The sequence below is a fragment of the Dermacentor andersoni genome, chromosome 9 (assembly GCF_023375885.2).
Source record: "Dermacentor andersoni chromosome 9, qqDerAnde1_hic_scaffold, whole genome shotgun sequence".
NCBI classification, from domain to species: Eukaryota; Metazoa; Arthropoda; class Arachnida; order Ixodida; family Ixodidae; genus Dermacentor; species Dermacentor andersoni.
In genome coordinates, this window is record NC_092822.1 from 1,799,323 (window position 1) to 1,812,731 (window position 13,409).

Genomic DNA, 13,409 nt, shown 5'->3' on the forward strand with positions numbered 1-13,409 from the left:
GTGCGATCTGCAGTGTTAGGTAACACTGGTGTCTCACGGTGCCCATTACTTTGGGATCGAGTCTGAGCAATCATGCGTGATCGCAATTGAAAGTGTCCGCGTGATACCCATTAAGTGTCGCTGCAGAAGAAATGGATTATTTTGCGAGCTGGTAATCGGCATCCTAGATGACAAATCCCGTCACATGAAGACGATCTTGGGTCTCGATCTCGAGCGCGCCTTCGATAACATCAGGCCCTCCACCATCCTCGAACGCATATCCTTGCTTAACCTTGGAGAACGCACTTACAACTACGTAAGAGACTTTCTATCCAAACGGAAGGCCTTCCTGTCGGTCGGAGACATTCGATCGGAGGAGCTCTCCCGCGGCAGCACGGGCACACCGCAAGGCTCTACCATTTCCCCAATACTGTTTAATTTGGTTATGCTCGGAATAGCACAAGAACTACAAAAACTCGACGGCATTGACCACACCATATACGCCGACATTACAATCTGGGCTGCAAAGGGCAGTGACGGCCAAATCGAAACTGCCCTACAAGACGCCATTGACGTCGTAGAAAATTATCTTGAAGGCACGGGACTCCACTGTTCCCCTAAAAAGTGGGAGCTTCTCCTATACCGCCCCACTTTCCGTGGACTTCCCCCACGGGGCTCCACGAATAAGTGCCAATGCGAGGAAATCGAACTCCACCTGAGGGATGGCAGACCCATACCCGTGGTCCCTATCCGCGTTCTTGGTATGACCATAGAAGCCAACAGAGCTATCTCTACGGCTATCTCCAAGATCCTTCGACAGACTGCTAATACATCCAGACTGCTGAAACGAGTGGCTATGAAGGAAGAAAGCCTCATCCGCCTTGTCCAATATTTTATCATCTGTCACATTACTTACGTTGCGCCCTTTCTCAACTGGTACAAAGCAGAAAAGACTAAACTGGACATCATCATCAGAGGAGCACCTCAGGGACTCCAAGCGATCGCTGAACCTCTTCTTTGACGATTTCAGCGATTGGATCCACTTGGGACTGCGTCTTTGGGTACAACTTCTGCAGCTCCTCCCTTACGACCGCTCTGATAGTCTCGCGTAGATCGTCGGTAGCCAGTGATTGAACCCCGGCGTAGTTTGTAGAGTTCGTGCGGCGATCGAATTGCCGGTTTCGGATCTCGAGTGTATTCTCAATGTTCGTCACCTCACGAAGAAACTCTTCGACGGTCTTCGGTGGGCTTCTTACCATTCCGGCGAAAAGTTCCTCCTTTACACCACGCATCAGTAGGCGGACTTTCTTCTCCTCGGCCATATCCGGGTCGGCGTGGCGGAACAAACGGCTCATTTCTTCCGTAAAGATGGCAACGTTCTCGTTTGGTAGCTGCACTCGGGCGTCCAGCATAGCTTCGGCCCTTTCGTTGCGCACGGCGCTTGTAAAGGTGCGCAGGAAGCCGCTACGGAACAGTTCCCACGTTTTCAAGGTCGACTCCCTGTTTTCAAACCACGTTCTGGCGGCGTCTTCTAAGGCGAAGTAGACATGCCACAGCTTGTCGTCGGAGTCCCAGTTGTTGAATGTCGCGATTCGTTTGTAGGTCTCCAGCCATGATTCCGGGTCTTCAGTCGCTGCTTCATGGAAGGTTGGTGGGTCCCGAGGTTGTTGTAGGATAACGGGGGACGCTGGGGCAGCCATTGGGGTTGTCTTGACCACGGTCTTCTTTGTCTTCTCAGGTAGAGAAGTCCGTGCTCTGGGGGCAGTCCTTGCAGTCTGCGGCTAGCACGCTGGTCTTAGGCGATGTTGGTTCTGTCCTCGGGCTTCGGGCTTGGTTCGCGGCTTTGCGGGGGCGTTTGGTACATGAACGCACAAGCACCTCCACCAGATGTCACGTGGTAGTGACTGTGAAGAAAGCAGCACTACGGCGGAATACAAAACTAGCTTTTATTGGGCGAACCTGTGCCCACAAAAACAGGCTACACTTATAGCACAACGACAGCGGCGAACACGGTCGGCGATCGTCGGAAAATCTGATCAGCGGGTCAAGCGCGTCGGCTTTTATACAGCAGTCGTCGAATGTTCCAGACTAATCGTTCGGACCCGCGTATCTTCCACAAAGTTCTACACCATTCGCGTCACGCGATGAAATCAGATAACACAAGGTTCGACGACAACAGACAGCCGGGTAGAAGCATCGATAACTTTCCAGAAACTTCGGATACATGCAGGTGCGTCCCGCGCTGTGCGATTACATTTGTTAGGCGGCGAAACGTGGTCGCCCGATAAAGGTAAGTACGCGTGTCAATATCGCGACGGAGACTGGTTCTAATGAATATTCGCGAATACAGAGAGAGTGATCACCCACATGCCTAGCCAAAAGCCCCTACTTTTGCCAAAATTTACACTAGCTCCTGCAGTCTCACAGAAACGCAGGGTAGCATTTATTGCCTTGGTAATGCTTGGCTTATCGATGTAAAAGAAGGCAATGTCATCTGCATAAGCTAGCACTTTAATTTCCTCATCTGTACACTTGATCTTTTAATGCTTGAGTTGCAAAGCACGCTTAAGCAAAGTGATTCTAAGCATATAGCGAAGAGTAAAGGCGAGAGTGGACAAACCTGACGAACTGATGACTGTACCTGTATTATATCTGAGAGGGTACGGTTGACATTTAACTTTGTAGTGCAATGTTTATAGCAAACTTGTTTACCATTGTACAATACATCCCCTAACCAAAGATGTCCCAGCAGTTGGAAGGAAAAGTCATACTGAACCTTATCAAAGGCTTTGGCGAGGTCGATCTACCAGTTCAAGACCTTTGCAGCAGTGCTTTGGAAATCACTGCTTTACAAGTGCGGCCTCCGTGCGGCCAGCGTGGCCTCCGTATATGTGAGCTCTCGTCTGAAGGTCTCGATGGGAGAAATTATAAAGGACCTCTGCAGCCGCTGCCCAGCTCCGAGGATTATATGTGGGGACTTTAACGCGCATCATACTCTCTGGGGCGACAAGGCGATTGGTGCACGTGGGAAGCAAATTGTCAGTGCTTTAGACACCGAGGGCATCGGCGTGGCAAATGAAAAACAGCCAACATTCTTTCGACCACCGGCCTCTTACAGTGTCATTGACTTGACATTAGACTCATCGGACATCCTCGCATCGTCAACGACGAGTAAAGATAGAATGAGCAGCGACCATTTTCCTGTCTCCGTTAACATTGCTGGATATAGAACCAACGGCCGAAGATCCTGTCCTGCGACGCATTGGGATACGTACAGGGACGGCCTAAGCGAATCATCTGGAGACCTGTTCGCGGACATGCTACGTAGCAAGAGATTAGCTACCGCTGAGCTGAAGCTACCCGACCACTTCCCCGCTCCGGATCTAAACCTCAAAAATCTATGCGCTGCCCGTAGAAGAGCAGAACGGAGGCTGATGAGGATGAAGGGCGACCCAGCAATGAAGACTATTATTATTATTATTATTTGTTTTGAACACATATACATATATACACAGGTATCAGGAAAGGGAAAGCGAGGAGCAGGCTGGCAACTGCCACCGGAAGGGGCACAACGCCTGCCTACTCTTCTGAAGGGAGGTGACAGCAACACAGAAATGGAAGATAGGAAGCAGGGGAGGAAAAAGGAAAGAGGAAAGGAGAGCAACAGGACAAATCTAAAGACCAAAGTAGAACACTGCAACAGGACAAATCTAAAGACTAAAGTAGAACTCTGCAGCCGGAATTAAAGTGACGCCGCGTCGAACAGCCTCAACAATTATCAACCACATCCATGGCTAGTTCGCTATGCGGCTAATTGTGTTCTCCATGATGAGACGCCAAGTAAAGCTGCACGTAATCACCGTTTCACCGGTAGTCGGTTCACAATGTACACTATAAGGTGTTTGAACCCGCCACCTCCCATCTTCGAAGGAAGAAGCGTTAGGGTACAGTACTGATCACACACAGTAGGGCCGGTCACTGAAGGACACGCTACTACGGAATGTCGAATGTTCATGCTACAAACGTGAACCTAAGTTAGTTAGTTCTATAAAGGTTAGTAGGGCGCGATGGGCCTGATCACGCTTAGATGCACAGCCACTGGGGTATAAACATTCCTCGAGTGTCGCACACCGCAGGCCAAGGAGATGATAGTTTCTCACTAGCGACATGCGCTGCGCACTGAAAGCGGGACACTCAAATATAAGGTGCTGAAGTGTATCGTAGCAGCCACAAGACGTACACAAAGGACTTGCCACACGCCCTTGTCTGTATAAACGTTCGTGCACGTTCACGCAACCAACCCTCAGCTTGAGCAGTTGTGCTCTAGCGCGACGATGCAAGCCTCGACCACGAACACGGGGCGGGAACGTTCCATTTGCGACGCGCTGATCTGGATGCCGCTTGAGTAGGTGGCGACAAATCAGCAGACGAGCGTCATCAAGCTTGCACAAAATTTCTGGGCAGTCACAGTTGTTATGATCGCAACTTGAAGTGAGCCGATCAGCCTCTTCATTTCCGGCGATTCCTACGTGTGAAGGTATCCATTGAGCAACGAGAGATACCCCACGTGATCGTATTTTGCTCGCAGAGTCATTAATGCTGCGCACAAGTGGACAATCAAGCTCACTGCGTTGTAACCTGCTAAGGGCAGCACGGGAGTCCGTAAAGATGAAGACTATATATAACAGAATTAACGCAGTGATTCGACGTTACACAAGGAAACTAAGAAGAGATCAATGGGCAACATTTTGTGCAAGCCTATCGGTCTTCATGCCAGTTACAAGGAGATGGCGGTTCGTTAATAACCTTGCGGGAGATTTACGACCAAACAAGCCATTTGAAGCCCTAGCATTGAAGTTAGGCAAGATGCTCGCTTGTCTTGCGAATGCCTTTACTGAAGTATACTCTTTCGGCAGGTCAGCCGGCACAACCAACCCGCCTCCGCCGCTATCGTCGTCTCTAATGGATGCTCCTTTCACACTCAGAGAGTTGGAACTAGCTATGAGCAGCCTCCGACGTCAATGTGCGGTGGGACTTGACCTTATCAGTAATCAGATGGTGACTAACCTATCGGTTGAAAGACGACGTGATTTGTGGCATTTTTTAACCAAGTGTGGGCCAGCGGGGGATATCCCACATTTATGGAAGGTAGCATGGGTGGTACCTGTTCCGAAGCCTGGAAAGAATCCTGCAGCTCTGGACTCATACAGACCGGTATCGCTGACCTCCTGTGCAGCGAAGCTAATGGAGAAGATGGCGTGCACAAGGCTCACTTGGTATGTCGAGCAGGGTAGAAAACTACCATCGTGCATGACTGGGTTTCGGCAGCGTCTAAGCGCTCAAGACAATGTGCTGGACCTGCTAAGCCACATATAACATTACAGTGCGAATGGCCTGTCGACACTTGCTGTTTTCATGGATGTTTCCAAGGCTTACGACTACGTGTCTCAAATAGTCATCATCAGCCAGTTACAGGTTATAGGCGTCACGGGTCATCTCTTGCACTTCATACACACGTTCCTCAATGATCGTCGCATCAGAGATCGTCTTGGCGACACTTTGAGCGATGAAATACGTGCATTTCGCGGCGTGCCACAGGGGAATGTTTTATCTCCCTTATTATTTAACATTGTCATGACTAGCCTCCCAATAGTACTAAACCATCGAACACCAGTTAGGATATCTATATATGCCGACGATATCTGCATATGGGTCTCCGGCTACCAGCACCGCCGCCTCGCACGAATAGCCCAGGGACCAGTAAATGCCATTCAGGGCCACTTGGCAACGATCAGATTATCACTACCAGCAGAGAAATCATTATTCGTACTATTTCTTGGAGTGAAAAGAAAATCTACACGGTTTACGCTGAATTTGGACGGATACCAGATTCGACAAGTCACCAACGTCCGATTTCTTGGTGTTACCTTAGACCACAGGCTACTATGGCGCCGCGGTGTTGACCACGTTTTGGCGTCATTGTCACCCAGGCTACATGTGCTCAAGCGAGTCTCTGGCATACGCTGGGGCAACCACCCGACGTTGATGCTACGGCTACATACAGCGTTGGCTACCAGTGGGATCCTGTATCAGCTACCTCAGATGTCACCCTCAGATAGCCAATACGAGCGCTTAGAAGCCATCCACAGAAAAGGTATTCGACTTTGCCTTGGAGTCCCTCAGCCAGCATCAAACAAGAAAGTGCTCTACGAAGCTGAGTCAGGCCCTCTGCGACTTCAGGCTTCCCAAGCTCTCATGATCCAGCTACTACGATTGAGTGAGTCTACGCCCGGCAAAGCCCTATTATGACGTATAGGTAACATGCCACACTCACATTTTTATGCAGCACTGAACACGCTTCGCGTCTTAGTATTGCGCTGCTCGAGACAGAGGGAAAGGATAGAACCACCCTGGACATTCGAGGACATCACATGCAACTCAAGTGTACCACGATTGCAGTCAAAGAGCTGCATTCCATCTGCAGAAGCCAAGTCCCTAGTCCTGGAACATTTGAACACGACTTACCCGCATCACCTACAAGTATACACAGATGGCTCTGTCAAAGCAGACGAAGACCGCTGCGCAGCTGCATTCTATATCCCCTCTCTAAGATATACGTGGTCTGGCCGTCTGGACTGTATAGCCTCGTCGACAGTTGTGGAAGGCGTAGCAATAGCTTATGCTCTGCGCAAACTAAAGACTGTGCCTCCGCAGAATGTGGTTGTCCTTACGGACTCAAAGGCCGCGTTACAACAATTATACCGTGGTCTGCCATCCGTCAAGTTCCCACGCAAATCACTAGCCATCGTGAAAGAACTCAACTACAAAGGCTTTACAGTAATGTTTCAGTGGATTTCCCCCCACATTGGTATTTCTGGCAACGAAAAAGCTGATGCGCTTGCATAAGCAGCGCTCTATCATCCTCCCAAAGTGAAGGCTCCAAAGACTAATCAGGTGAAAAAATCTGACATTTGAAATCACTTTGGGTCGCTTTGGGTTCCACCGCATATGCCCTGCGTAACCAAGAAATTTCACCGAGAGGAAGCCTCACTTCTATACCGAATAAGGACAGGATCTGCTAGTACACCAGCCTGGTTATTTAAGACGGGGAGAATCATTTCTCCGAACTGTACGGCATGCAACGAGACAGGAGACAATGAGCCCTTGCTATGGTCCTGCCAGAAATTCCAAGATGAAATGGACGCTCTCCTGAAGAATCTGCAAAAAAAAAAAAAGGAGGACCTTCCGCATGCGTGCCTGCACCACCTTATGTTTCCCGGGGGATCATTTATAGCCCGCAAAGAAACTTCACGTTTCCTGATCGAATTCTTAAGAGAGACTGGTTTGATGAACATATGGTGAAACCCTTCAGCGGTATTGTAAGAGACGCTCGGGTGGAGCAATTGCCGGCCTTGATCGCCAGGCTAAGCCCACCCGTTGCTACAATTCACCACCACCACCACCACCACCACCACCACCACCACCACCACCACCCATGAAACAGCTACTATACAGTGGTCTGTGAAAAATATAGGTTTCACGGCGTAGTTGAGAATGTGCACGAGACCGTCGTCGAAACGTACACACGATCAAGTCGAGCATGAGAGACGCCTTGAACACGCGTAAACCGCACTCAAGAAGGTGTGTAGGCTCCCACGTCTATTAGATCGTGATCTTCCTTTAACGGATGTAGGAAAGTAGCACTTGTATCATAACGATTAGTTAGATATAAGTGACCTCTGGAACGACAAAAACAGTTGAAGTCTCCGAACACTACCAAATCTCTGTCAGCATCTAGAAATGGAGCAAGAGAGAGGAATAAAGACTTCCTGGTCACTCACTTTTGAGGGAGCATAAATGCAAATAAACCGCCAATTGTGGGAAAGAAAAGAGAGGTCACAGCGTATAAGGCGGCCTTCCCCATCAACACATAGCGACAATGAAGAGTGATTTAACTGCTTTTTAACTAAAAAAAGGCATCCAGCACAAGCACCACATGCTTGGCTAATACACATCTCGTAATCTGGTTGAAAAGTTTGCAGCGCAAGGTAGACATCACTAGCAGACAAAATCTTGGTCTCTTGCACTGCACGAACATCAGTTTCATGCTGCCAAAGCACGTGAAGTAATTGCTGCTGACGCCTTATGTTCCGTAGCCCACGTACGTTGAGTATCGCTACACATACGGGGAGGGTGAAGGCGGTAGCCATTTTGCTCACCTAAAGCTGTTGTTTTTCGTCGCCCTTGGCCACAGGTAAATATGCGGTCTTGCTCCCTTTGGACATCTTCGGGGCACTCTCCTGACTAGGCTGATAAAACCGGCGCGGCACATTATCACCAGAAGAGGGAGTTCGTTGAGCACTAGAAGACCCTTTCTCCCGCGCCTGTACTGCACTTTCTGCTGCCTCGTCGTCGCCTGACTGCTGTCAATCGCCGCTTCTTCCTTGTCATCAGGGGGCTTTTCTTTAAGGTTTTTTAGGCCACGTGGGCAAACCGAGTTATCCTCACCTGTAGCTTCGCTGGTGTTACTTGAGCTGCTGTGGCTCCTCGGCATTGGCTTTGTGGACTCCTGTTCTTCGTCCTTGATGCCAACTGTAGTCTCCCCAGTGGCATCTACTACCTCTGTAGAACCCATGATATGGTGCAGTTGGGCCTCGTCTACCCTATATTGCCCAGAAAGAAGCTTATTGGCGTAGGTCGACACGCAGACGCCCACCGAGTGACCAAATCGGTGGCACTGCAAGCATCACGGTGTTATGCATTGTCGACGGACGTGTCCCACACGCTTGCAACGAAAGCATAGCGGAGGCCTGCCGGGAATAAGTACCAGGCACTGGTGTTCATAAATGGACATAATTTGCGGTATTGAGCTTACGGTGACACTGTTTTTGAGCACGAAGGAAACTTCCCAGTTTGTTGTCACCCACTGTTCCATACCATCGCACCTCCATACTTCTCTCTCCACCGACTTCACCTGGCCATACCCCTGAAACGCCTCTTCAACGCGTCGAGGTTCAATGTGAGGTGGAAGCCATAGTAACTTGAGCTTGATGTTTTTGAGTCTCCAGATCTATCACCATGCACTTCAGCCCTTCAGCACGCAGCTCACCACAGGCGACGAGAGTGTTTTGCCGCACTACTAGCGTAACTAACCATTCATACGTGGCTCATTTGATACTGTCCGACACCTATAATATCTGAAGTGTTCACTACTTCAAGCAGAGCGTCTCGGAAGTCAGGAGCACGGTATGGTCTGCCACTCAAGTCCGCATGAAAAAAATGGAATTTAAAATATCGTTACCGGTTGATATAGACGCAGGAGGACAACTTTGTAACTTGCATATTCCTTCAGAAACGGGGTCGATGGTCCTAGGCCTGGGGCCGATACGCTGTTTTCAGCAGAGAGCATTTCCGAGCCCACCGTTCCTCACGGCTTCTTCTACCACTTCTTCTACATCATGCCAGCAGATAGACATGTATGAATAATTGCCATGTCAAAATCGAGAAGCAGTTTTAGTTTCGCAGAGATAGGTCTCGCACAGACATGGTAGATGCGCTATCGCCCAGGAACTAAAACTTACGCCTGTACCAGAGAGAAAAAGTTGCTTTTCTTATTCAGTAGTATGCTTGGAAGTGCCACAACATCGATTTTCACTTGCGATTGGTATTTTAACTTCGAAAAAAGTCCTAAATGAACCGCCGACCCGGGACGCTGTAAGGGCTGTTACTACCGATTTCGATAGCCATTTCTTGTTCTTCGCGCAAGGGATATGCAACGCTTTCTTAGTTCATTGATGCTGTTCAATCAACCACGTCTGTCTTGTCATATATCTTCGTCAGAGAAGAGCAGGCTGGTGCTGGCAGCCTTCGGCAACAGCACATATACCTGTGTTTATGGCGCGTCACATCGGCGTTCATCGCTTCTTGTACTGGCACTGTAGACACAAAAAAAAAGGTTTATGTAAGAACACCGATGCGAAAGCTGAAATATGGAGTGATTTATCCTTGATAGACTTGTTGATTCCTGAGCCCAGACGCGCCGATAGCGTGCAGACGGACTCGGCGGATACGCTAGGAGCTTCGGTGGGGACCAATCTCTGCGCTGGTAGCTGGCGAAAGCTAAAATGTGTGTATTTGAGCCTCAGAACCTCTTTTTAGTACAATAGGGAAAGTGGAAGCACACGAATCGCCTCAGCTTCGTTATCGGTGCGATAATATGAATCAGCGGTAGGCTTCGAAATTGGGGTCCGTTCGAGCGGGTCTGAATAACTTCTGGATTTCATGTCCGCTCCACAACACTGCAGCAACAGCGACAACTCCCAGTGCGCGTCTGAACAACTTCTGGATTTCATGTCCACTCCACAACACGGCGACAACGGCGACAACTCCCAGTCATATGTTACGTGCAAACTACTAAGAAACACGGCGTCCTCTGCGTTTGCTTGATTTCGTTCAATAATTTAGTAGCTATCCGCCCATTCAAAAGGGAAAAGGCGAAAAACGAAAGTGATCTTCGGTGTCAAATGTGCATGCATAAACAGGGCAGCTCACGCACCTTTATTCCAAGCTGCGACACGAAATAGAGTGTTACGACCCCAAGATATAACGTTATTTAGCACAAGAGACTAGTATCAAGCGATGAAATTGTATGAAGCACTTAATATTCAGCAGCGCTCGTCCTCGCGTAATGCAACCAGCACGGCACAAACACAACCAGCGCAGTTTCCAGTGCGAACCAGCGAACTGCAGCGAGAACCAGCGCCTGTACAGCACAAAGCAGTGCGCTCCAGCGTCATGGCAGTGGAACCAGCGTCTCGTCTCGTCCCAGTGAGTCCCAGGGAGCGCCAGCGTCCCCAGTGCGATGCAGTGACAAAAAACGCGCTGGTTTCACACTGGAAGACACTGGAAGATGCTGGGTTTTGCAATAGGGCAGTGATGTCGGATGCGATGGCACTTCCCATTCTGCTGCGAGGGGCGATGTAATCCAAGGCCGAGTGTATCGTTGTTTCGAAGACGGGTAAAACGATGGCAGTGGCTCGTTGACGGGCGCCTGGCATATCCACGCTGAGAAGGGTTGGAAGACTTGAAGGCGCGGTCAGTGGCGTAGTCGCCAGTCCAGGAAGGAAAAGACACGGGATGAGTGAACCGAGCACCTGCATTACGAAGACGAAAGAATTAGTGGCCTGCGCAGTGGCAAGGCCGTCAAGCCCAGAAGGTGCCACTGGTGGCTGCTCCTGTTTTATAGCTGGCCCTAGCAGTGATGTCGGACGCGATGGCGCTTCCCATCACGTTGCGAGGCGCGAGTAATCCAGGGCAGAGTGTATCGTTGTTTCAAAGACGAGTAAAACGTTGGCAGTGGCTGGTTGACAGGCGCCTGACATATCCACGCTGAGAAGGGTTGGCAGACTTGAAGGTGCGGTCGGTGGCGTAGTCGCCAGTCCAGGAAGGAAAAGACACGGGATGAGTGGACCGGAGCGCCTGCATCACGAAGACGAAAAAATTAGCGGCCTGCGCAGTGGCAGAGCCGCCAAGCCCACATGGCGAGCGGGCTCGTCGCGGCATCTCGTGGAAGCCACAGAATCTACGGAGCGCGTTTATTTCAATTCCGAAACTTCATGGGTTTAATGTTGTTATAAACACATGACGCCAAACGTGCATTGACATTTCTAAAGTTGTACATAGGACCATACAACGAGACAAGCCAAATCAACACACTAGCAGACAAGTTGACTAGTGTACTACTACTCTAAAGTTGACAAAGCACGCAGCGAGGTCTGATTAGACGAAGCGTTGTGGTGGTTCATTTGTGCCATCATGTCACATAAAAGAATATCACCATTTTTTTCACCTGCGCCAAAGCATCCATGTGAAGACATTAAAGCCAGCAAAGGTAACTACGTTCTTATTTCTTTTTCTACTTTGACTTTTATTCGCGTGGACACATTGAGCCTCTTCCATTTTCTTGTTCTCGCTACCCGCGGACTGCCAGAGACAGCCATAGGACATGCGTTTCTCTCGTGCTGCTCCGACCACCGCGCGGCGCACTTCGGTGCGCGTTAGTTTTTGTCTGGCCGAGTGAATTTTCACCTGGCAGAGTTTTGGACGCTTTCTGGTTAGCAAACGAGGAAAAGAAACAATTCGCTCACCGCCATCACTGTGGGGACTCGACGGATGGCAACGCGTCGCTTGAGCTCAACCTTTCCGGAACGTCTATTCTCGCCGGTGTAGGATACCGAGCAGTAAGAGTATGGTTCTCTGTGGACGAAGCGTCTCACGTTTTCTTCGATATTCCTTCAGTAGGTGCCCAAAGTAGGCTTCTGATTGTGGCGAACATACTTTCCTTCACATATTTTTTCTTTTTCATTTCGGTGCCCTTGCCCCACAAAAAAAAAACAGACATTGTTGTGGCGCAGCGAATTGTCGCATGGTGAAAGTTCGATTTTGTTACTTCTTTTGCGGAAATGGATGAGCCGCGGGGCGCTTCAGTTGCCGATACTCTTATTATAGTATTGCGATAGCAATATGTGGACACTTCAGGCGCATTTCTGCCGTCGCCGTCTCCCTCATATCCCATATAAAATCCAAGGCGATAACATCGTGACTGTGCGCCGCTTGCTGTATGTGCGAGTGAAAGCGTGGGGGGGGGGGGGGGGGCGAATGGGTGAGCCGACGATTGTGGCTCAGTCTTGTGTGCGCAAGGAAGAAAAGCGGGGAGGAAGTGCGCCACCTCGCGTCGTGCGCGATTATCAAGGGGTGAAGGGAAGGGGGTGGGCCTTAGGATTCCGTGATCTGTGGATCTCTGATTTTTTAACATGTTTATTCTTGTTGTTTAACGCATAATACATAGGGACTTTTTCTTAGATACCTACATTTCTTGGCGACTTATACGTATATTAAATTTTGTTGTTCCGAGGATCTGTGTATACGTACAGTGAACTTTGTTTTTAATGACTCTCTTGCCCTTTATCAAGCTGTATCTTCGCATTTCTAATATACGAGGGCGAGTCAAACGAAATTGAGTCAATCCACCCTACGCAGTAATGGTTCGGTTAATTATCTGCGAGGCATGCGCGTAGCACACAGTCACCTCTTATTTACAAATATGACACGCAGGTGTGAGGATAAATGTTCTTTAATGCTCCCACACGCTTGGTTGAACATGGTTACGTGGCACATGGTTACGTGAACATGGTTACAGACGCTACAAAAGTTGCACAGCGTAGTGTCGTGAGGTTTTTGACAGCTGGAGGTCTTTCCCAAAAAGACATTAGTAGCATTATGGCTGCCTTTTACGTTGAAGATTGCATTTAATTTGCCACTGTGAAGCGTTGGAGCACACGATTCAAAGAAGCACGTGAAAGTTGCAAAGACGATCCAAGACCGAACCAAAGCCACCGTGCAATCACCCCCAACACAACTGCAAAGGTTGA